We start from the raw sequence: 23,275 nt of genomic DNA on the forward strand, positions 1-23,275 counted from the left end.
GGAAAGTGGAACAGGATTGGAAGATATCTCAATGGCTAACCTCTGACTTTCCTTCCCAAGAAAAGAGATGCCACTGTGGTTAATAAAGGAAATCCTGAAAAAGCTCATTAATGTCTCCCAATTTAGACATGCAAAGGCTGAGGTTAGGAATGGACTGCAAAACAAACAGAAACTAGTACAAGTAAAGTTTCTTTTTTTTTTCCTCCAGATCAGACCACTTGATGAATAGGATAGTGTGAGTATGACCACACCATCATAAAGCCTACTTGCTGTGAAGCGTATTTCTGATGAAAATACTGATCCATTGAAAAATTCACCCGGATATTGGAAGGTATGTGTCCAGAATAAGACAGGAATACCTCCAACAGCCTTGACATTCATGCAACTAGTAAGGTAGAATCCTGTAATCTTCAGCAACCCACCTTACCTGAAATCGAGGAGAAGCCAATTGATCGCTAGATATATTGCATAAATTAAATCTTAGATGAAGTGACCTGCAGGATATACATATTGACAGTTGTAGATAAACAACACAAAGATTAGTCCAGCTTAAGCTTTTATGTCAGTGTTTGAATAGCATGGACTCTAGAAATAATTTTATCTTTTGTACATTTATTTTATATATACACACACACACACATATAAATTGAGCCTCCTGCAGTAAGTATTGTTCACTCATAGAGGATTCTGTAGTGAAAGGATATAAAAGGCCTACAGTGCGGTAGGAGGAGGAAGAATTGAATAAATGGATTTTTTTAAAAAGATAATTATAGATAGTGATAAGCACTTAAAAAATACAATATTGTATTGAGATAGAGAGTTGCTCTTGGGGTTAGGGAAGGCATCTGCTCTAGACAGGGTATGGAGAGAGGGCTCCACTCCGACACTTATTCTGTAACACCAGACAAGGTATCGAACCTCTCTCATGTTCAATTCCCTTTTCTGCAAGTAGCCAGTATCTTTCTGGGGGTGCTGGGCTCAGCACTGGCATTCATCATCTCATTCACTTCTCATAAGAACCCTGGATGGTAGATTTTGTCAATATCCACATGGTAGATATGAGGAAATGGAAGCATAAAAATTATTAAGTCATTTTCCGAAGATCACTCAGCTACCGAGTGGTAGATCTAGAAATACAACCCAAGTCTTTGGTCTCAAGCACGTTGCTACACTGTCTCCCTAAAGTAGGATGGACCCAACCTTGAAGGGTTCCAGTAAGAATTAAGTGAGAACACACATTCAAATCACCCAACACAATACCTTCCCTAGCTTAGGCAGTCAACCAGCTGCAGGCAATATGCAGAATCTTGCGGGGGGGGGGGGCGGGGGGGGGGAGGTGTTGGGAGACAGAATCTGAAATTGCAGAGGAATCTAGCCCAAGATAAATTTCAATATTTTTCTGAGATATATGTAGCAGGCTACCTGGCATATTTCATGTGTTATCGTAAGTATCCATGGTCTATCATGTTCTTACTGTTAATGAGAAGTCAATTCATTAAGGTGTTATATTGAGAGATTGGGTGGGCATATTATAATATGAAATGAGTGTACCACCCAGTATTGGCTACAATTGTTTATTTTTTCCCATTATTGACTCTTGCTCCCACTTCTCAGGATATTGCTATACTACAAGAAAGGACAGAGCAGTAGACACAGTTATACTTACCAGAGAAGAAACCCCAAACTTGCACAACAATTCTGAGCTTTCTTTCCAAGGTAGCCTATAACTCTACAGGCAAAATCATCTCATGTGTTGTATATGTCATTTGAAATCAATCACTTTCTCATCTGGCTAGCAAAAGAAAAAAACAGCCAGTTCCCTGAATCCTCTCTCTCCTGATTTCTGCATTGGGAAGTTTACTGACTGGTTCAGCAATGGCAGCTTCTATTGTGACTAGGCTTCACCACAATTTTACCCAATGTCACTAGAGGGCAGCAGCGAGGCCAGTGTAAGCATCACAAAATATTTGAGCAGGACACCAGGTGGCAGTGCTTCAGCTTTCTTTCTTGCTGCATGCAGTGTGCTAGAGCCTGATTCTCAAGGAAGGAAAATAGAAAGATTAAAGAGATAAAAGATAAAAGATTCCCAAAGGGGTGACATTTGAGTAAAGACATGAAGGAATTCAGAGGTGCACCATGTAGATATTTGGGGGCATAACATCACAATAGAGAGGACAAAGGCAAGGAGCACAGGTCTTGATATAGAAACATGCTTGGAGTGTTTAAGGAATAATATCTTTCCCTGAGGCCCCTTATTCTTCCCAGCACACTATTGCATAAGGAACTTGCTAAAGCATTCAGCACTGTTAACTGATTAGCGGATGATTTCCTCATCTATTGATCCTGGGGCAATTTGGGCCCAGGTTTGGCATCTTCTTTCCTAGTTCCCTTTAGGTTCCTGTTTAAACCAGTAATGTCACCATCACTGAGACATCCAGCCACCCTGTGCTGGGGCCAAGTGCTTCTCCATAGTTCAAACCTTGCTCTTTAGGAGCCCCATAAATGCTACACTCTGGCTGGCAATAAAAGTTAGAGATGATATTCACAGTTAGGAAAGTTCTTTCTTATTTCTGAAAAATTAAAAAAATTGGAACAATAAAATCTATCTCATAGGGTTTATGATATTTGAATTAGATAATGAATCTGAGATGCATACTACAGTGCCTGACATATAGTAAGCCCAATAAGGACCAACTTTCTTTTTTCTAGTAAAAGCTTCCTTTCCTTCAATGTCCAGGTCTGTGTTCTGTTACTGCTTGTTGTTTTCTCCACATCAGTTCAATGATGGGAGCTTCTAAGAAATTTACTTAAGCACTTATTTTCCTGGAGACAGTCATTATTTTTCCCTCTCTTCTTAGGTCCTATTCTCCTAGCCATACTGATTCACTCAGGATGCTAAAAGGACACAGATGAGGTTTTATTTTCATTTCCCTAATGAATAATAATGATAATATTCCCTGATGAATAATGATAATTTTGTATATTTATTAGCTATTGGATATAATATGTCTGAATTGGATCTCCAAGGTTTTGCCATTCTTACTCTTTTCTTACTGATTTATATGAGCTTTTAATATATATTGCATTTGAGTCTTTATCAGAAATATGCATTGCAAATACAGTTTACCATTCTGTGCCTTGACTTTCTCCCCTACTAGCCGTGATTTTTAACAAAGACAATTTTAAAATATACTTTCATGTTCATAAGAAGCCAGTTTCAAAGTTTTAGTTATTTGTTTTAACACTTTAAAAATGTTTTCACTTGGTGACTTCTGATGTGAAATCAGGCATCATTCTTAATGATATTTCCCAGAATACAATATATCGATTTTCCCTGGGTATTGGCAAGATTATTTCCACTTAAATAGACCCCTGGATTTGCCTTCAATGCCTTGCAAATTTCTGCCAAAACCACAGTGGTGGACTTGCAGAATTCCTTATTCATCTTTATGGTTTTCCACATAGCATTGCTCCTGAATAAGAAACTTGTTTTTTAGGAAGTCAAGTAGAGCAGTGAGTGAAGGTACTTACTATGAGCAAATAGATTATGGAATGGGTAATGGAAATGGTAGTTATAAATACCACCTACAATCATGTGGTCGTTTGCAGAAACAAGAACTATAATACTTATGACAATTTTTTTCATTTTGATATGAATATGGTTATGTATACATTAACCTTTTTTTTTTTTTTCAAACCCGTGTCCCCTGCATTGTAAGGTGGATTCTTTACCACTGGACCACCAGGGAAGTCCCCATTTCAGAGAATGTTTTGCCTGTGTTCTCCTCCAGTAGTCTTATGATGTCATGTCTTATATTTAAGTCTTTAAGTCATTTTGAGTTTATTTTTGTGTATGGTATGAGGGAGTGTTCTAACTTCAGTGATTTACATGCGGCTGTCCAGTTTTCCCAACACCACTTGCTGCAGAGACTGTCTTTTCTCAGTTGCCTCCTTTGTCAAAGATTGACTGTAGGTGTGTAGGTTTATTTCTGGGCTCTTTATTCTGATCCATTGATCTATATGTCTGGTTTTGTGCCAATAGCATGCTGTTTTGATTATTGTAGCTTTGTAGTATTCTCTGAAGTCTGGGAGGGTTATGCCTTCAGCTTTGTTCTTTTTCCTCAGGATTGCTTTAGCAATTCTGAGTCTTTTATGGTTCCATCCATCCGTATGGTTTTTAACTCTTATGGGTTTTTTTTCTTTTTTTTTTTCCAATGGGAAACTAGCTAAATTAATTATATTGCATATACACAATAAAATACCAGCTACTCCAGCTTTCTTTTGATTTCCATTTGCATGGAATACCTTTTTCCATCCCCTCACTTTCAGTCTGTATGTGTCCCTAAGTCTGAAGTGGGTCTCTTGTAGACAGTATATATATGGGTCTTGTTTTTGTATCCATTTAGCAAGCCTGTGTCTTTTGGTTGGAGCATTTAATCCATTCATGTTTAAGGTAATTATCCATATATATGTTCCTGTGACCATTTTCTTAATTGTTTTGGGTTTGTTTTTGTAGGTCCTTTTCTTCTCTTGTGTTTCCCACTTAGAGAATTTCCTTTCGCATTTGTTGTAGAGCTTGTTTAGTGGTGCTGAATTCTCTTAGGTTTTGCTTGTCTGTAAAGCTTTTGATTTCTCCAACGAATCTGAATGAGACCTTTGCTGGGTAGAGTAATCTTGTTTGTAGTTTCTTCCCTTTCATCACTTTAAGTACATCATGCCACTCCCTTCTGGCTTGTAGAGTTTCTGCTGAGAAATCAGCTGTTAACCTTATGGGAGTTCCCTTGTATGTTATTTTTCAGTTTTCCCTTGCTGCTTTCAATAATTTTTCTTTGTATTTAATTTTTGCCAATTTGATTACTATGTGTCTCGGTGTGTTTCTCCTTGGGTTTATCCTGTATGGGACTCACTCTGCTTCCTGGACTTGGGTGGCTATTTCCTTTCCCATGTTAGGGAAGTTTTCGACTATAATCTCTTCAAATATTTTCTCTGGTCCTTTCTCTCTCTCTTCTCCTTCTGGGACCACTATAATGCGAATGTTGTTGCGTTTAATGTTGTCCCAGAGGTCTCTTAGGCTGTCTTCATTTCTTTTCGTTCTTTTTTCTTTATTCTGTTCCGCAGCAGTGAATTCTATCATTCTGTCTTCCAGGTCACTTATCCGTTCTTCTGCCTCAGTTATTCTGCTCTTGATTCCTTCTAGTGTAGTTTTCATTTCAGTTATTGTATTGTTCATCTCTGTTTGTTTGTTCTTTAATTCTTCTAGGTCTTTGTTAAACATTTCTTGCATCTTCTCAATCTTTGCCTCCATTCTTTTTCTGAGGTCCTGGATCATCTTCACTATCATTATTCTGAATTCTTTTTCTGGAAGGTTGCCTATCTCCACTTCATTTAGTTGTTTTTCTGGGGTTTTATCTTGTTCCTTCATCTGGTACATAGCCCTCTGCCTTTTCATCTTGTCTATCTTTCTGTGAATGCGGTTTTCGTTCCACAGGCTGCAGGATTGTAGTTCTTCTTGCTTCTACATTAACCATTTTTAAATCTCTCCCCTACTTGTCTGCCTGTGGTAACATATGATGTGCAAGTGTAAGTTTATCTCATATCTCATTGTATCTCAGTGGTTAAGATGCAGGATTCAATGGGACAGTGTGAATGAGGTATAAGAGGAAAGAACACCACCCCAAAATGGATAAATTAACTTGGTGTACTCTCTTCGGGAGAGGGTTAGCTTGGTTTTGGTTGAATGGGGAATAACTGCATCTTATTAACAGGAAGCATAGTTTTGCTGTTGTCTTTATTTGAAAGTTGTGTTGTTAAAAGAGGTATCGATGGGTGACTAGTTGACATAGAGGGTACTGTAGTAGCTTTGTAGTGTCTCAACTATCTGGATATCTGTGTCCCAGAATTTGCTTCCCTGTATTGTTCTGGGTTAGGGTTGGCCACAAAAAAGACTTGCGCAAGGTTTAGAAGGTAGTTGTCATGAAGTAGCCACATTTTTAAAGCTCTGCTGGTTGGTGCAGGGCTCCAGGAACTGGGCAACTCACACATGTGCCTGCTGATGAACTAGCTCATCTTATTGTTGACTCACAACTCCTCTACCGCCCACCCGATCTCCTCCTCATCTTCTCTTTGTCTTGGACCAAGTATGCGTGTAGCATGAGGGCAAATGACACCCACTTCTCCTTGAGGTCACCCACCATTGTGAGACTGAAGGAGGTGAGAGACAGACAAGTTTTAGTGTATCTTTGTGGGTTCCATTGTCCTCATGGGTTCTAGTATCCGTACATGTCACAGTCTGTCCATGCTTTTGTCCACATCCAACTTTCCTTCCCAAATGACACTCTAACTGACTAACAGTGAATTCAGGCTCAACACCAGATGCAAAGATAACAGCTTTGTATAGACCCCTCCACCAGCTCTAGCTATTGCCTGAGTTCTATTCTCTACAGTGAGCCTCTTATTCTAGATCACTTGTGATTTGCTTCTCTGATTGTACCCTGACACAAAGTCTAAGAGGAAAGGACTAAGGAAATGATTTTCATGACCATTTCAGATAACTAGACCCAGGTTTGTGATGTGAGTGTCTTTAGGTGGAACTGCCACATTAAATTATTATGGAGCAAGTTTTCAACTTTAGACAATTTTACACATGTTCTGTGTGATGGACTTAAAGTCAAAAATTCAAGACTGAGTATGTATTAGTAGAAAGTCACTCTGGACATCTGTTCCCAAGTGAGATAGCAGGAGATTTTATTTAGAATTAAATCTCCTGATCCGGACCACAGATTAAGCAACCACAGGACTACCATTTCTTGTCTGGCATCTGCAGGTGTGCCTTTCAGCGTGGCTCCCGCAGCAAGGGGGCTCTCTCTTATTGAGCTCTGGGGTTTTTGTTTGGCTTTTCCTATTACTTCAAGCACTGTGAGTTCCCAGAGAGCACAGAAGTAGTTTGCAGAATCTTCCACCAGTAAGGCTGAAATGGTGAGGCTGATGAATTTTTGTCTTTCCTGAAAGTTTACAGAATAGCGGCCATTCTTTGCATTTTGGCCAGAAGAACTCTGATGAATAAGGAAAGTCATCTCTCCACTGGGAAGCTGCTTATACCAAAAAATATCGTACTGGTACCAGCTCCAGCTTGTTTCATACTGACAGCTCAAGGTGACCGCCTCCCCTAGCTGCCTGGACATGGCTCGCTGGACTTGAGTAACTTTCTGGGCCGCACCAAATCCTGTGGGAAAAAATCAGAAAACAGAGCTGAAGTAGTGAACAAAATAATGTAGGAATTAGACTAATTTAGGACCCAAAGAAAAACCAAATTGAAATCATGATAAGCTTTCTTTTCTCCAATCCTCCTTTCCTCCTCAAGTCCATGTGAAGTACCATGTGCCTGTGTGCAGTCCTTTCAACCTGAACATTTGTACCCATATTTGGAACCATCCCTACCAGAGAAGATGAAGGCCAGGAATACCCAGGGCAGGCTGGAGAGCACCATGTGGCAAGAATTCCCCTGCACATATGTTTTCAGTTCTGCCTCAAGCTGAGAGTTCAGTGTCTTTGAGGGCCTAGCAACACATATACATAGTACCTGGGTTCCTGTGTCACTCCTCCAAACAGGAAGTAGGGTGTTATGTTCATAGACCACATGGTTAGTGCACAGATGGGGAAAAAGTCTGGCTCACCACAAAACTATGTTACTTTTCTTCCCACGGTAGTTGTTAGGCAGTATCTGAAAAGGAGCATGGAAAAATTAGTATTAAAGTTTTGAGCTGAGGGGAACTACAGATTAAACAGGTTGACACGCGTTGATAATTATTCAGCAGAATAATTTTGCCGGTCCATTTAAAATAGAATTTAGTATAGGGTATGCACCCTTCTTGTAATCTACTTACTGGTCATTTATTTAGCCTCTCTTTACTTTTCTCCATTCTGAATCAGTGGAGTTCTTTTAAAACTCACAGATTTTCAGCTTTCTTGGTGAAAGGCAATATTATCCAAAATAATTGATGTATCTCTTTTTTTTAACCGGGTTCTAGGGCTCTATTTAGAGTTTTCACTAAATAAAGTTACTTTAACATGAAATGTTAAAAAATCAGCCCCTCAGGTTTTCAGAATCTATTTAGTTTTTTATGTTTTCATGAAATTATAACAGGAATAATATATTCTTTTGAAACCTGACATTGAGTCTTATTTATTAGACTTTGAGGAAGATCAGGATATTCCGGATCTTCAGTCCTGTTGCCTCCCCAGGTAGAACTGTACTTAGTAGATCATGTGTCCTATTCTTGTCTTGATGTCACATTTTCTATCCCATCGGTCCAAAGTGTTCTGTCTCACTTGTGAGGAGCTGATTATTTTTCTCTTTGTAAAATAAAGTCAAGATAAGCATGCCAGATCTTTCTGTGACACAATGCTATAATGCACTCCTACAAAACATGTTATCTACAAGCTGTAAACACTCAGTACATGTCAATGCCACAGAAGTTGGTAACTGACGTTTTGTATACTGTTACACGTTCTTGTGGAATGTAGCTGTCAATCTTCCATTTGGTTTCATTGTTTTAACGGAAGAATTAAAAGAACCAAAGGCAAATAGACAAGTAGAAAAGAAAGTACAGACAAGGTCTCTAAAACAGTGCTAGTCCTTTGACTTTAAGGTCAAAATAACTCATTAATGAGTGTCGCAGGGCTGAGAGTGTATTTTTAGTTGAGACATCTACTCCTCTGTCCCATTTCACCTCTGAGTGCTGACAGGCAGCCGACGCCCTGGTTTGCAATTATGTGTAGCTAAGCAGAGGAGAGCCATGAATGCCCACAGCAGTCTGGGGAGCAGCATAATGGCAGGATTTCCCCCTTGTTGAAATGGCCCTGCTCTGAGTTCCTGACGGTAAAGGTGCAAGGTCCCTCAGCTGCACTATAGCAGCTGTCTCTGAAATGTAGTTTCTGGCTGGATCAAGTCTGAATGTGTATAACACCCAGGTTGGGAGATTTGGACTGCCTTAAACATTGTGCTCCCTTTCCTTGTGGTTTAATGATAAATGATTATATATAGTAAAGGACAGTCCATGATCAATATTGAAGGACATATGGGAAGGAGATTTATTACTTCAAATTTCCAAATTTAGTAAATTAATCTGTGATGGAATCTGAAGGGCTTACCAGAAACAAATTCATTATGAATCATGCTGTGTTTGCAAATATTCATTCATGTTCTTCTGATTGTTTTCTTGCCTCCAATTTCGATTCTAAGGTGAAATATGTTCACTGATCCTCCACTTCCCTACAAAAGATAAGCCAGAAGCCATCACCCCCCTTCCTTCCTACTTACCCGCCAAATCATGGGAACTGGTAACTTCACAACAGCAAATATCACTCAGACAAATGAGAACAAAACAGGGTTCTGACTTCTGTTATATCTCCAGTTGTGTATTGGAATAACAAATGGTAGTGGCAGTAAAATCATATTCACTTGTGATGTAACTCTATGCTTAACTTATTAGAAGTTGTAGGAAGCAAAGCTCCACAGGTCCTCTAAATCCAAATATTTGGCCATGTGTTTGTCATGAGTGCACATATATTGTTTGGCGCAATTCTATAATTATTGTTATAGTTGTCACGAAGACAAAGCTTCTCATAACATACTGTTTAATCAGTGAAAATATAAAAACTATTAACAGTATAAATGCTTTCCAAAATAAAAATATTTCCTTCTCTTGACATTGAAGGATTGAAGATTCTTTTCCATTTTATCCTGAAATTTCATCTAATGAAGTTGTTTATGCCAAATGATCAAATTTCAAGCATTTTATTTTTGTTTCAGCACCTCATAAAGAAACCCCAATGAGAATAATTGAGTTATTCTGTTGTAGATTGTCTTCAGACTCCCCTTGATTCCTTTATGGGAATTCCAAATTCACATATCATATGAGGGCACAGAATCACTACTGGGGTTCCCAGATCTTCCCTAGTCCCTCCCTGTGACATCCTTGATGACTGTTTTCTCATGCTGACCATGCATTCCCATCCAGGCATTATATCTTATTTTAATCTTGTATATTTCATTCAGGTGAAAGCTACTCTACTCATATATACATTCTACTCCGAATTTGTTATTAAACTGTTCAAACTACTAGAAAAAAAGCAAAACGAACTTTGAGAGCCAGAGGAATTCATATAGTGACATCTTTTCTTTTAAATTTTAAACTATAGTCATCATGCTGTACATTGCCTCCCCAGGAGGAATTTGTCTTTAACTGGAAGTTTGTACCTGTTGAGCACCTTCACAGACTCCCACCCCCATCCCCCACTGATTCTGACAATCGCCAATCTGTTCTCTGTACCTATGAGTTCTGCTGTGTGTGTATGTCTGTGCCTGTGCTTTAGATTCCACATACAAGTGTTTTCATACAGTATTTTTTAAATTTTAATTTTCATACAGTATTTGACTTTGTCTTCACTTAACATTATGCCCTCTAGTTTCATCCATGTTGTAAATGGCAGGGTTTCTTTTTTTTTCTTTTTATGACATTATCCTTCTTCATTCATCTGTCAATGGACACTTAGGTTGTTTCCAAGTCTTGGCTATTGTAGATGAGCTGCAATGAAGAGATATCTTTCTGAGATGGTGCTTTTATTTCCTTCAGGGATATACCCAGAAGTGGAAATGCTGGATCGTATAGTAGTGCTCGTTTTAATTTTTTTGAGGCATCTCCATAGTGTTTGCCATAGACATTGCACTCATTTACATTTCCACTGACAGTTTACAGGGTTCCCTCTTTTTTACATTCTTACCAACACTTTTTTTCTTTTCTTTTTGATAATAGCCATTCTGACAGGTGTAAGGTGATACCTCATTTTCATTTTGATTTTCATTTCCCTGATTATTAGTCATGTTGAGTATCTTCTAATTCACCCATTGGCCATTTGTATGGCTTCTTTGGGAAAATGTTTATTCAGATGATCTGCCTATTTTTTAATCAGATTGCTTTTTCTATTGATCATATGATATTTTAATATATTTTGATATTAACCACTTAGCAGATATATAATTGGAAAATATTTTCTCCCATTCCCTAGATTGCCTTCTCATTTTGTTCCTGGTTTCTTTTGCCTCACAGTTTGATGTAGTCCCACTTGTTTATTACTGCTTTTGTTGTCTTTGCTTTTGGTGTCAAATACAAAAAATCATTGCCAAGACTGATGTCAAGGAATTTGTTCTGTATGTTTTCTTCTAGGAGTTTTATTGGGTTAGGTCTATGTTCAAGTCTCTAAACCAATTTGAGTTGATTTTTGTGTGTGGTGTAAGAGAAGTGTCCAGTTTCATTGTTTTGCATAGGGCTTTCCATTCTTCTTAACACCATTTATTGAAATGACTTTCCTTTCCTGAAAGTATATTTTTGGCTTCTTTTTCATGAATTAATTGACTATGTACACATGGGTTTATTTTTACTTTTGCTTTTTAACATCTTTATTGGAGTATAATTGCTTTACAATGTTGTGTTAGGTTCTGCTGTATAACAAAGTGAATCAGCTATATGTATACATATATCCCCATATACCCTCCCTCTTGCATCTCCCCCCTACCCTCCCTATCACGCCCCTCTAGGTGGGCACAAAGCACCGAAGTGATCTCCCTGTGCGATGCAGCTGCTTCCTACTAGGTATCTATTCTAGATTTGGTAGTGTATATATGTCAATGCTACTCACTCACTTCGTCCCAGCTTACCCTTCCCCCTCCCTGTGTACTCAAGTCAATTCTCTACATCTGCGTCTTTATTCCTGTCCTGCCCCTAAGTTCATCAGAACTTTTTTTCTTTTTTTTTAGATTCCACATATATTTGTTAGCATACGGTATTTGTTTTTCTCTTTCTGAATTACTTCACTTTGTATGACAGACTCCAGGTCCATCCACCTCACTACAAACAACTCAATTTCGTTTCTTTTTATGGCTGAGTAATATTCCATTGTATATATGTGCCACATCTTCTTTATTCATTCATCTGTCCATGGACATTTAGGTTGCTTCCATGTCCTGGCTTTTGTAAATAGGGTTTCAATGAACAGTGTGGTACATGCTTCTTTTTGAATTACGGTTTTCTCAGGGTATATGCCCAGTAGTGGGATTGCTGGATCATATGATAGTTCTGGTTTTAAGGAACCTCCATACTGTTCTCCATAGTGGCTGTATCAATTTACATTCCCACCAACAGTGCAAGATGGTTCCCTTTTCTCCACACCCTCTCTAAAATTTATTGTTTGTAGAATTTTTGATGATGGCCATTCTGACCGGTGTGAGGTGATACCTCATTGTAGTTTTGATTTGCACTTCTCTAATGAGTAGTGATGTTGAGCATCTTTTCATGCATTTGTTGGCAATCTGTATATCTTCTTTGGAGAAATGTCTATTTAGATCTTCTGCCCAGTTTTGGATTGGGTTGTTTGTTTCCTTGATATTGAGCTGCATGAGCTGCTTGTATATTTTGGAGATTAATTGTTTGTCAGTTGCTTCGTTTGCAACAACATATTTTCTCCCATTCTGAGGGTTATCTTTTTGTCTTGTTTATGATTTCCTTGCTGTGAAAAAGCTTTTAAGTTTCATTAGGTCCCATTTGTTTATTTTTGTTTTTATTTCCATTTCTCTAGGAGGTGGGTCAAAAAAGATCTTGCTATGATTTATATCAAGGAGTGTTCTGCCTATGTTTTCCTCTAAGAGTTTGATAGTGTCTGGTCTTACATTTAGGTTTTAATCCATTCTGAGTTTATTTTTGTGTATGGTGTTAGAAAGTGTTCTAATTCATTCTTTTACATGTAGCTGTCCAGTTTTCCCAGCACCACTTATTGAAGAGGCTGTGTTTTCTCCATTGTATATTCTTGCCTCCTTTATCAAAGATAAGGTGATCATATGTGCGTGGGTTTATCTCTGGGCTTTCTATCCTGTTTCACTGATCTAGACTTCTGTTTTTGTGCCAGTACCATACTGTCGTGATTACTGTAGCTTTGTAGCATAGTCTAAAGTCAGGGAGCGTGATTCCTCCAGATCCATTTTTCTTTCTCAAGATTGCTTTGCCTATTCAGGGTCTTTTGTGTTTCCATGCAAATTTTAAAATTTTTTGTTCTAGTTCTGTAAAATAAAAAATGCCATTGTTAGTTTGGTAGGGATTGCATTGAATCTTTAGATTGCTTTGGGTAGTATTGTCATTTTCACAATGTTGATTCTTCCAATTGAAGAACATGGTATATCTCTCTATCTGTTTCTCCATCTGAAGAAATCTGTTTAATTTCTTCCATCAGTGTCTTATAGTTTTCTGCATACAGGTCTTTTGTCTCTTTAGGTATGTTTATTCCTAGGTATTTTATTCTTTTTGTTGCAATAGTAAATGGGAGTGTTTCCATAATTTCTCTTTCAGATTTTTCATCATTAGTGTATAGGAATGCAAGAGATTTCTGTGCATTAATTCTGTATCCGGTTACTTTACCAGATTCATTTATAAGCTCTAGTAGTTTTCTGGTATCATCTTTAGGACTCTCTATGTATAGTAGCATGTCATCTGCAAACAGTGACAGCTTTATTTCTTCTTTTCCGATTTGGATTCCTTTTATTTCTTTTTCTTTTCTGATTGCTGTGGCTAAAACTTCCAAAACTATTTTGAATAATAGTGGCGAGAGTGGACAACCTTTGTCTTGTTCCTGATTTTAGAAGAAGTGGTTTCACTTTTTCACCATTGAGGATGATGTTGGCTGTGGGTTTGTCATATATGGCCTTTGTTACGTTGAGGTAAGTTCCCTCTATGCCTACTTTGTGGAGAACTTTTATCATAAATAGGTGTTGAATTTTGTTGAAAGCTTTTTCTGCACCTATTGAGATGATCATATCGTTTTTATCCTTCAGTTTGTTAATATGGTGTATCACATTGATTGATTTGCATATACTGAAAAATCCTTGCATTCCTGGGATAAACCTCACTTGATCATGGTTTATGATCCTTTTAATGTGTTGTTGGATTCTGTTTGCTAGTATTTTGTTGAGGATTTGTGCATCTGTGTTCATCAGTGATATTGGTCTATAGTTTTCTTTCTTTGTGACACCTTTGGTTTTGGTATCAGGGTGATGGTGGCCTCATAGAATGAGTTTGGGAGTGTTCCTCCCGCTGCTATATTTGCAAGAGTTTGAGAAGGATGGTGTTAGCTCTTCTCTAAATGTTTGATAGAATTCGCCTGTGAAGACAACTGGTCCTGGGCTTCTGTTTGTGGGAAGATTTTTAATCACAGTTTCAATTTCAGTGCTTGTGATTGGGCTATTTATATTTTCTATTTCTTCCTGGTTCAGTCTCAGAAAGTTGTGCTTTTCTAAGAATTTGTCCATTTCTTCCAGGTTGTCCGTTTTATTGGCATGTAGTTGCTTGTAGTAATCCCTCATGATCCTTTGTATTTCTGCAGTGTCAATTGTTACTTCTCCTTTTTCATTTCTAATTCTGTTGATTTGAGTCTCCTTCTCTTTTTTCTTGATGAGTCTGACTAGTGGTTTATCAATTTGTTTATCTTCTCAAAGAAAGAGCTTTTAGTTTTATTGATCTTGGATATTGTTTCCTTCATTTCTTTTTCATTTATTCCTGATCTGATCTTTATGACTTCTTTCCTTCTGCTAAATTTGGGGTTCTTTTGTTCTTCTTTCTCTAATAGCCTTAGGTGTAAGTTTAGATTGTTTATTTGAGCTTTTTCTTGTTTCTTAAGGTAGGATTGTATTGCTATAAACTTCCCTCTTAGAACTGCTTTTGGGGCATCCCATAGGTTTGGGGTCGTCGTGTTTTCATTGTTATTTGTTTCTAGGTACTTTTTGGTTTCCTCTTTGATTTCTCAGTGATCTCCTGGTTATTTAGTAGTGTACTGTTTAGCCTCCATGTGTTTGCATTTTTTACAGTTTTTTTCCTGTAATTGATATCTAGTTTCATAGTGTTGTGGTCAGAAAAGATACTTGATATAATTTAAATTTTCTTAAATTTACCAAGGCTGGATTTGTGACCCAAGATGTGATCTCTCCTGGAGAATATTCCATGAGCACTTGAGAAGAAAGTATACTGTTGTTTTGGATGGAATGTCCTATAAATGTCAATTAAATCCACGTTGTTTAATGTGTCATTTAAAGCTTCTATTTTCTTATTTATTTCCATTTTGGATGATCTGTCCACTGCTGAAAGTGAGGTGTTAAAGTCCACTACTATGATTGTGTTACTGTCAATATCCCCTTTTATGGCTATTAGCATTTGCCTTATGTATTGAGGTGCTCCTGTGTTGGGTGTATAAATATTTACAATTGTTATATCTTCTTGGATTGATCCCTTGATCATTATGTAGTGTCGCTCTTTGTCTCTTGTAGTCGTCTTTATTTTAAACTCTATTTTGCCTGATATGAGAATTGCTACTCCAGCTTTCTTTTGATTTCCATTTGCATGGAATATCTTTTTCCATCCCCTCACTTTCAGTGTGTATGTGTCCCTAGGTCTGAAGTGGGTCTCTTGTAGACAGCATATATACAGGTCTTGCTTTTCTGTCCATTCGGCCAGTCTATGTCTTTTGGTTGGAGCATTTAATCCATTTACATTTAAGGTAATTATGAACATGTAGTTCCTATTACCATTTTCTTAATTGTTTTGGGTTTGTTATTGTAGGTCTTTTCCTTCTCTTGTGTTTCCTGCCTAGAGAAGTTCTTTTAGCATTTGTTGTAAAGTTGGTTTGGTGATGCTGAATCCTCTTAGCTTTTGCTTGTCTTAAAGGTTTTAATTTGTCCATCAGATCTGAATGAGATCCTTGCTGGGTAGAGTAATCTTGGTTGTAGGTTTTTCCCTTTCATCACTTAAAATATGTCCTGGCACTCCCTTCTGGCGTGCAGAGTTTCTGCTGAAAGATCAGCTGTTAACCTTATGGGCATTCCCTTGTATATTATTTGTTGTTTTTCCCTTGCTACCTTTAATATTTTTTCTTTGTATTCAACTTTTGATAGTTTGATTAATATGTGAATTGGCGTGTTTCTCCTTGGATTTATCCTGTATGGGACTCTCTGCACTTCCTGGACTTGACTGACAATTTCCTTTCCCATATTAGGGAAGTTTTCAACTATAATCTCTTCCAGTATTTTCTCAGTCCCTTTCCTTTTCTCTTCTTCTTCTGGGACCCCTATAATTCGAATGTTGGTGCATTTAATTTTGTGCCAGAGGTCTCTGAGACTGTCGTTGATTCTTTTCGTTCTTTTTTCTTTATTCCACTCTGTGGTAGTTATTTCCACTATTCTCTCTTTCAGGTCACTTACCTGTTCTTCTGTCTCAGTTATTCTCTATTGATTCCTTCTAGAGAATTTTTAATTTCATTTATTTTGTTGTTCATCATTGTTTGTTTGCTCTTTAGTTCTTCTAGGTCCTTGTTAAACGTTTCTTGTATTTTCTCCATTCTATTTCCAAGATTTTGGATCATCCTTCCTATCATTACTCTGAATCCTTTTTCAGGTAGACTGCCTATTTCCTCTTCATATTTTTTGCTCTGGTGGGTTTTTTCCTTACTCTTTCCTCTGCTGCATATTTCTCTGTCTTCTCATTTTGTTTAACTTACTGTGTTTGGGTTTCCCTTTTGCAGGCTGCAGGTTCATAATTCCCCTTGCTTTTGGTGTCTGCCCCCATTGGATAAGGTTAGTTCAGTGTGTTGTGTAGGCTTCCTCGTGGAGGGGACTGGTGTCTTTGTTCTGGTGTGTGGGGTTGGATCTTGTCTTTTTGGTGGTCAGGGCTGCGTCCAGTGGTGTGTTTTGTGGTGTCTGTGAGCTTAATATTATTTTAGGCAGCCTCTCTGCTGATGGGTAAGGCTGTGTTCCTGTCTTACAAGTTGTTTGGCATAGGGTGTCCAGCACTGGAGCTTGCTGGCCATTGGGTGGAGCAGGGTCTTAACATTGAGGCGGAGATCTCTGGGAGCGCTCTCACTGATTGATATTACATGTGGCCGGGAGGTTTCTAGTGGTCCAATGTCCTGAACTCAGCTCTTCCACCTCAGAGGTTCAGGCCTGACACCAGGCCGGAAGACCTAGACAACAGGGGCTTATATTTGGGCTCTCCATTCTGCTCCATTGATCAATGTGTCTTTTTTTATGCCACTACCAGTGTTTTGACTACTATAGCTTTGTAATATACTTTGAAATAAGCAAATGTGAAGCCCTCAGTTTTGTTCCTCTTTCTCTAGATTGCTGTGGGTATTGGTGGTCTATTTTGGTACCATACAAATTTCAGGATTTTTTTGTTCTATTTCTGTGAAAAGTGCCATAGAATTTTGACAAGGATTTCATTCAATCTGTAGATTGCTTTGGGTACTATGGATATTTCAACAATTTAATTTTTTACGTCCATGAGAACAGAGTATCTTCCCATTTATTTTTGTCTTCTCAATTTCCTTAATCAATGTCTTAAGATTTCAATGTACAGGTCTTTCACTTCCTTGTTTAAATTTATTCCTAAATATTTTCTATTCGATGCAATTGTAAATGGAATTGTTTTCTTAACATCACCTTCTGATAGTTTGTTAGTAGTATGTGGAAACACAACTGATTTTTGTGTATTGGTTTTGTATCCTGCAACTTTACTGAATTTGTGTATTAGTTCTAACATATACTGACATCTTGTGGGCACGTCTCCCACTGCTAAGCCAAATGATGTGATTTTCTTTTCACTTTCTCTTTTTGTGTATGAAAAAGTACACATTAAGAACTGGAGTAGGAAGTCTCTATGCTGTTTATTTTCGGTTGAACAACGTTTAGTTCATAAGCAAGTTAAAAGATTTTTCTAATGGAATTTTTATTGGCATTTTTGTGGCCTATTGAGGAAGAACACCAAGTCTTATACAGCCTTGAGAGGAGGGGGAAAGTCTCTCTAAATGACAAGAAAGATGGGGCTTCCCTGGTGGTGCAGTGGTTAAGAATCTGCCTGCCAATGCAGGGGACACGGGTTCGAGCCCTGGTCTGGGAAGATCCCACATGCCACAGAGCAACTAAGCCCATGCACCACAACTACTGAGCCTGCGCTCTAGAGCCCGTGAGCCACAACTACTGAGCCCATGTGCCGCAACTACGGAAGCCCAGGCGCCTACAGCCCATGCTCCACAAGAGAAGCCACCACAATGAGAAGCCCGCGCACTGCAACGAAGAGTAGCTCCCGCTCTCCGCAACTAGAGAAAGCCGGTGAGCTGCAACGAACACCCAACACAGCCAAAAATAAAATAAATAAATTCATAAAAATTTTAAAGAAAAGAAATACTTTTTAAAAAATGACAAGAAAGAGTAAATGAGACTCAGATACAGAGGGTGATGTGCTCAAAGTGACTGAGAAGGTTAAGGTCAGATCCTAACCTAGAAGCCAAGTTGCCCGATTCTCTGGTCTCCTAAAATGTTTCTAGGGATCATGTGTTACTAGGAGGGCATTTATAGACGGCATGTCTTGGTATAAAGGAAACAATAGACCTGGCACTCATCCTTACGCTCCACAAACCCTGTTCATAACTGGTCTTTCCCCATTCTCTGCATGTGCCTAGCGGCCCCATCACAGAGTGGACTGGCCAGGAGGAGAGAAAGGAGGGCAAAAAGGAAAGAAACTGTAAGAAAGAAGGGGGAGTAGACTTGAAAACGTTTTCTTCTTACCTTCTCAAGTTTAAGAGAACTAAAAGAGATTGAGGAAAAATAATTCTCTTCCCACTGGAAAAAAAATTACACTTTTCTTTGTTCCTACAAAAAATTGACAGAAATGGATCAATTAAGCTGGAAATCTGCATAGCCACTTCTTTGTGTGTCATCCCATTTGAAGTAGCAAGAAAACCTTTCATAATGGATTGGGACAAGGCCAGGAATCATTGAATGTTTGGAAGCTGTGCCCAGACTATTCTGCTTATAACAAAGAGAATAAAATATATCATTTGTCATAGTTTCCACATGACTTCAATATTGCATGTGAGCTAACTACTCTTTCCCCATCTGATCAGGGACGTTACTGACAGAGATACAGCAGGCCCCTCTTGCGACTAAACACACGAATGCCGTCACCAGATCCCAGGGAAGTCCACCTACCAGCTTTTGTAAAGTTACTGTACGGATAATGGAAGAGAACAGCTTAGATGTGCGTCTCATGTTACAGATGGGACAGTTTTGGTCATTTAAGTTTTTAGAATGATCACTGTGTGTAACAAGACAATTGTTGCAGTATTTACAGAGTTTTTGCTTTTTTTCATTTTTAAAACCACATGATGTTTCCTTCATTCAGGCAGATGGGTGATTCTCAGCTCATCACTTCAAAGAAAGGACGTACTGCTGGGAAAAAAATAAAGCTGCCTTGCTTACCATTTTATTTCAAAAGTTTTAGTCCTATAGGCAAATCAAAGGACAAGCATCAGTTACAGATTTAGGAGATGATACACTGAAATAATACAAGCTAGCCTACCTGAGGCAAAATAAGCATTTTCTAAGTGGAGCAAGGGGGAGAGGAGAGAGTATCCGAGTAAAGCAAGGAGGCATAAGTATTGATGGGTCCTTGGAGGAACATTGAAACTTATCCCCTAGAGACATCTTGGAAAGAAAACCATAAGACCTCTGGGCCACTTTCATGTATTAAATAAATCTCAGTGCAGCCCTGGTTAAAACTTCCATCTTCATTTCTCTCTTCTGCTCTTTGAACCTGAGGCTTGACTCCTGGCTGCAGTAAGGTCAGCATGGCTTGCTCTGTTCTCTTCCTCTGCCTTTTGTCTTTGGTTCTAATTCCCTTGAGGTTAGGGAAGAAACAAAAATTAAGAAGAATTTTTTTAAAATGGCAGACACTTTCTCATTTAACTGGTGTGCACCTTTGGGTGTCACTGCTTTCCTGCCCAACCACTGATGGCCTCGATGTGCGAGCATCCCTGTGAGAGAGCAGCCGGGGACCCTCAGGAGCCTCCTCAAGGCAGGAACTCCCCCTCCCTGTCAGATCCCATTCAGGAAGCACTCCCCATGGCCTCTTGTCTCCCCTTTTCCTGGTGGAGAACTGGCTGATGACTCAGGCCTGCTGCCTTCAGAGGTGGCACCTGTGGGACACAGCACTCACTCCTCCTCACCATGCCTCATGGAGACACCCAGGCAGCCCCAATGCTGCCCCCCTTCACTGTACCATCCTTCTCTGATTTCCTCATCTTCTGCTTAAGTAGATGCAAAAATAGATCAAAATCTGCTCCAGAAACAGATATCCAAAGACAGAATGCCATGCAGTTTTCCTTTTTACTCCGATGATCTCTGTCTTTAAAAGCAAGTATTTTAGGATAGCGATGTCTGAAGTGGCTCATGGGGAAAGTGGAACACTCTGATGATACTGTTCTGCTGACTGCTCCATCCCTCACATCAGCTAAAGAAGTGAAGATCAGGGGTTGCAGGGTCTGTACAGTTGCTTCTTCATAAATCCTAGAGTGCCTGGCTGTGAGTTGTTCTTAATGGAAAATGGTGAACGCTTAATGCCTCTTGGTCCCTAGTTCTGGGTCCCAGCTGCCAAATTTGTGACAATGAAAAATGCTCCAGAGTACATCTTATTCATCTAAATGGAAAAAAAACTCTTTGATTCTATAAGTGATTCTAAATAAAGGTTTCTAATTCTTAAGACAAAATAAAAAAATATACATATATATTCCAATATTTTATATTGTGTAATTTATATATATTATAATTAAATATATTCCAATAATATTAGTAATATCAATTAATATTTACCAATTAGATGAGCTTGAGGAACAAAATTCAATAATAAGCCCTGCACCAACCAAATCACCACAGATACAGGAAAAGCAAAGCCTGGCTGTGAGGATATGGCAGAAGATTAAACATGGTCATAAAACAATTATAAGTCATCAGTGTGGTCTCTCCTGGAAATTATTAGGAGAACTATGAAGGCAGAGGTTAGATAATTATTGTGCTATATTTTGCAGTAAACAAAATTTTATCAGTGTTGTAAATTGCTTTCTTCAATATGAATTTTAAATATTGTAAAGAATCCAGAAAGAGTAAAAAGATTAATTAAAATTATGAAGTATAATATATTTAGCCTTTAGAACAGAGGAGGAAACATTAAGAAATAACTGACTCATGGCCTTTAACATATAGAGAGGTTTTGTTTTTTAATTAAAAATAAAGAATGAAAACAAATAAACAACGAACACTTACAAAAATCTTTGATCCAACAGCGTCCATCATCATAACAATAGCCCTTGGCATAGAATTCAGACTTTCTCCATTTCACGTTTGAGTACCTGCAGTTACAAAAGGCATTCCACTAACAGCTGGCCTAGCTCATTAACGTGACAAAAACTTGCACTTACATCAGTTTTATACCAAATCTCACCATTCATTAAACCATGGATAAATTTCTTTTTGCTGTTGTTGAAAACAAAAGTCATTACCTTGTTTATCATTAAAAAAGAGATTTTATTTTTACTAATCAAAATAGGATATGGTTTAATCAGAATAAGGTGTTACGTGCATTAGGTATCCCCAGGTGGGTTCTGAGGTTCTCTAACCACCTAACATCTAAGTGAATACACAACACATACATTTTCATATCATCCATCCTCCTGAAATTCAGCAGTCTTCCATTTATAGTGTTTTTCAGAGTAAAATCTCCCAGTCACTTGAACCAAAATCATCAAGTAACTCACTAAAAAAGTAAACCCCCAACCTCATGCCAGACCTATTGAATCAGAATCTGTTCATCAGAATAAGACATATTTTTTCTTCATGTGATTCTTAAATGTACAGTAAAATTTGAGAAATACTGTCCAATTGGTTAACTCTGGAGCTTTTATTTTTTAATCTCATCTTATATTGCCTGCGGCGTTTACTTTATCTCAGAAATCCCTTCATCTTTAAACATTCTTAAGCCTCAGTTTCCTCAACTGAGGATGGGTTAATATTACTTTGCGGTTTTTAGATTATAAAATGAGTTGTAAAGTGCTTAGCAATGGACTTGGCATATGGTAAGTGTTCCATAAATGATAATAAAGATGATTGTGGTAATGATGCGAATGACAAAATAAGGGCAGGTGGAAACAAGGATCCCATGATAATTCTCTGATCTCTTTCCCTGAACACATTGGGCAGACTTTAAAGCTGTAAACCCAAAAGATTAAAATTAAACAAAACCAGATGGTGTGGATAAAAGAATACCTCTCTTTCCCTAAATCAGGAAATTTCCACATCTGCTTTCCGTCTTTGTAGACCTTGCCTCTTCCCCTCCCCACACGGGAGGGGTGAGGAGGGTTGATTCTGTTGTTCGCAGTCCATTTATGAGTAGGAAATTAGTCCTTAGTCTAACTTAAAATGTAGGACTCAAGACTCCACTCACTCTGCTTATATCGCTTGCATTTTAAGTCTTTGCCTACCTGTGATAATAAGCAAATCTAAGGAGAGCTAATTTAGTACACTGTGATTTAGTACGCTCTTTCTCTTTCTATTTTAGCTCACATACTTGAAAATCAAGTCAACCCTTGGCTAGTTTGATGCGTGGCCTATCTCTCCTACTCATCCTTATAGGAATTCTGAGCTTGCTTTTCTGGATTCAGAAGGAAGTAGGAAACTCCACTTAGGCCTGAACCTCAACCCACCTTTCCTGCTTTAGAGGTAATCAGGTCGTGGTTCAGCTGAAAGTCCTTCTTCACTTTCCATTTGTATTAAGCTAATACATATAAGCATCCTCAGGAATCTTCCCAGTGGTGAGCAGGGCAGGATTTGGCCATTCTTACGTCCCTGGAAATATCATCATGGGACATAAAATCCCCACTTCAAATGGAAATTACCAAACATTTTAGTTGAATAATAATGAATATATGACATATCCAAACATGTGGGATACAGCAAAAGCAGTACAGAAGGTCCCTGACTTACGGTTTTCTGACTTTATGATGGTATGAAAGTGATATGCATTAAGTACAAACCACACTTCAAATTTTGAATTTTGATCTTTTCCTGGGCTAGTATGATGCTCTCTTTTGATGCTGGACAGCTCCCAGCCAGTCACTGGATCACAAGGGTAAACGACCATCACACTACTACCGAACGTAAAATAGATAGCTAGTGGGAAGCTGCTGCATAGCACAGGGAGATCAGCTCGGTGCTTTGTGACCACCTAGAGGGGTGGGATAGGGAGGGTGGGAGGTAGACACAAGAGGTAGGAGATATGGGGATATATGTATATGTATAGCTGATTCACTTTGTTATAAAGCAGAACCTAACACGCCATTGTAAAGCAATTATACT

General features: G+C 38.4%; 1 long non-coding RNA gene across 1 annotated transcript in view; it reads left to right on the plus strand.

The window, feature by feature from the left end:
* The window catches only part of LOC137226362 (uncharacterized), a 684,033-nt gene that overhangs the window by 196,934 nt on the left and 463,824 nt on the right, over nt 1-23,275 (plus strand). Inside the window, exon 4 of the long non-coding RNA XR_010944326.1 lies at nt 209-331. This is a non-coding gene — a long non-coding RNA (uncharacterized lncRNA). The remainder of the gene's footprint in view (nt 1-208; nt 332-23,275) is intronic.

This window comes from Pseudorca crassidens, chromosome 1 (genome assembly GCF_039906515.1).
Source record: "Pseudorca crassidens isolate mPseCra1 chromosome 1, mPseCra1.hap1, whole genome shotgun sequence".
Lineage (NCBI taxonomy): Eukaryota > Metazoa > Chordata > Mammalia > Artiodactyla > Delphinidae > Pseudorca > Pseudorca crassidens.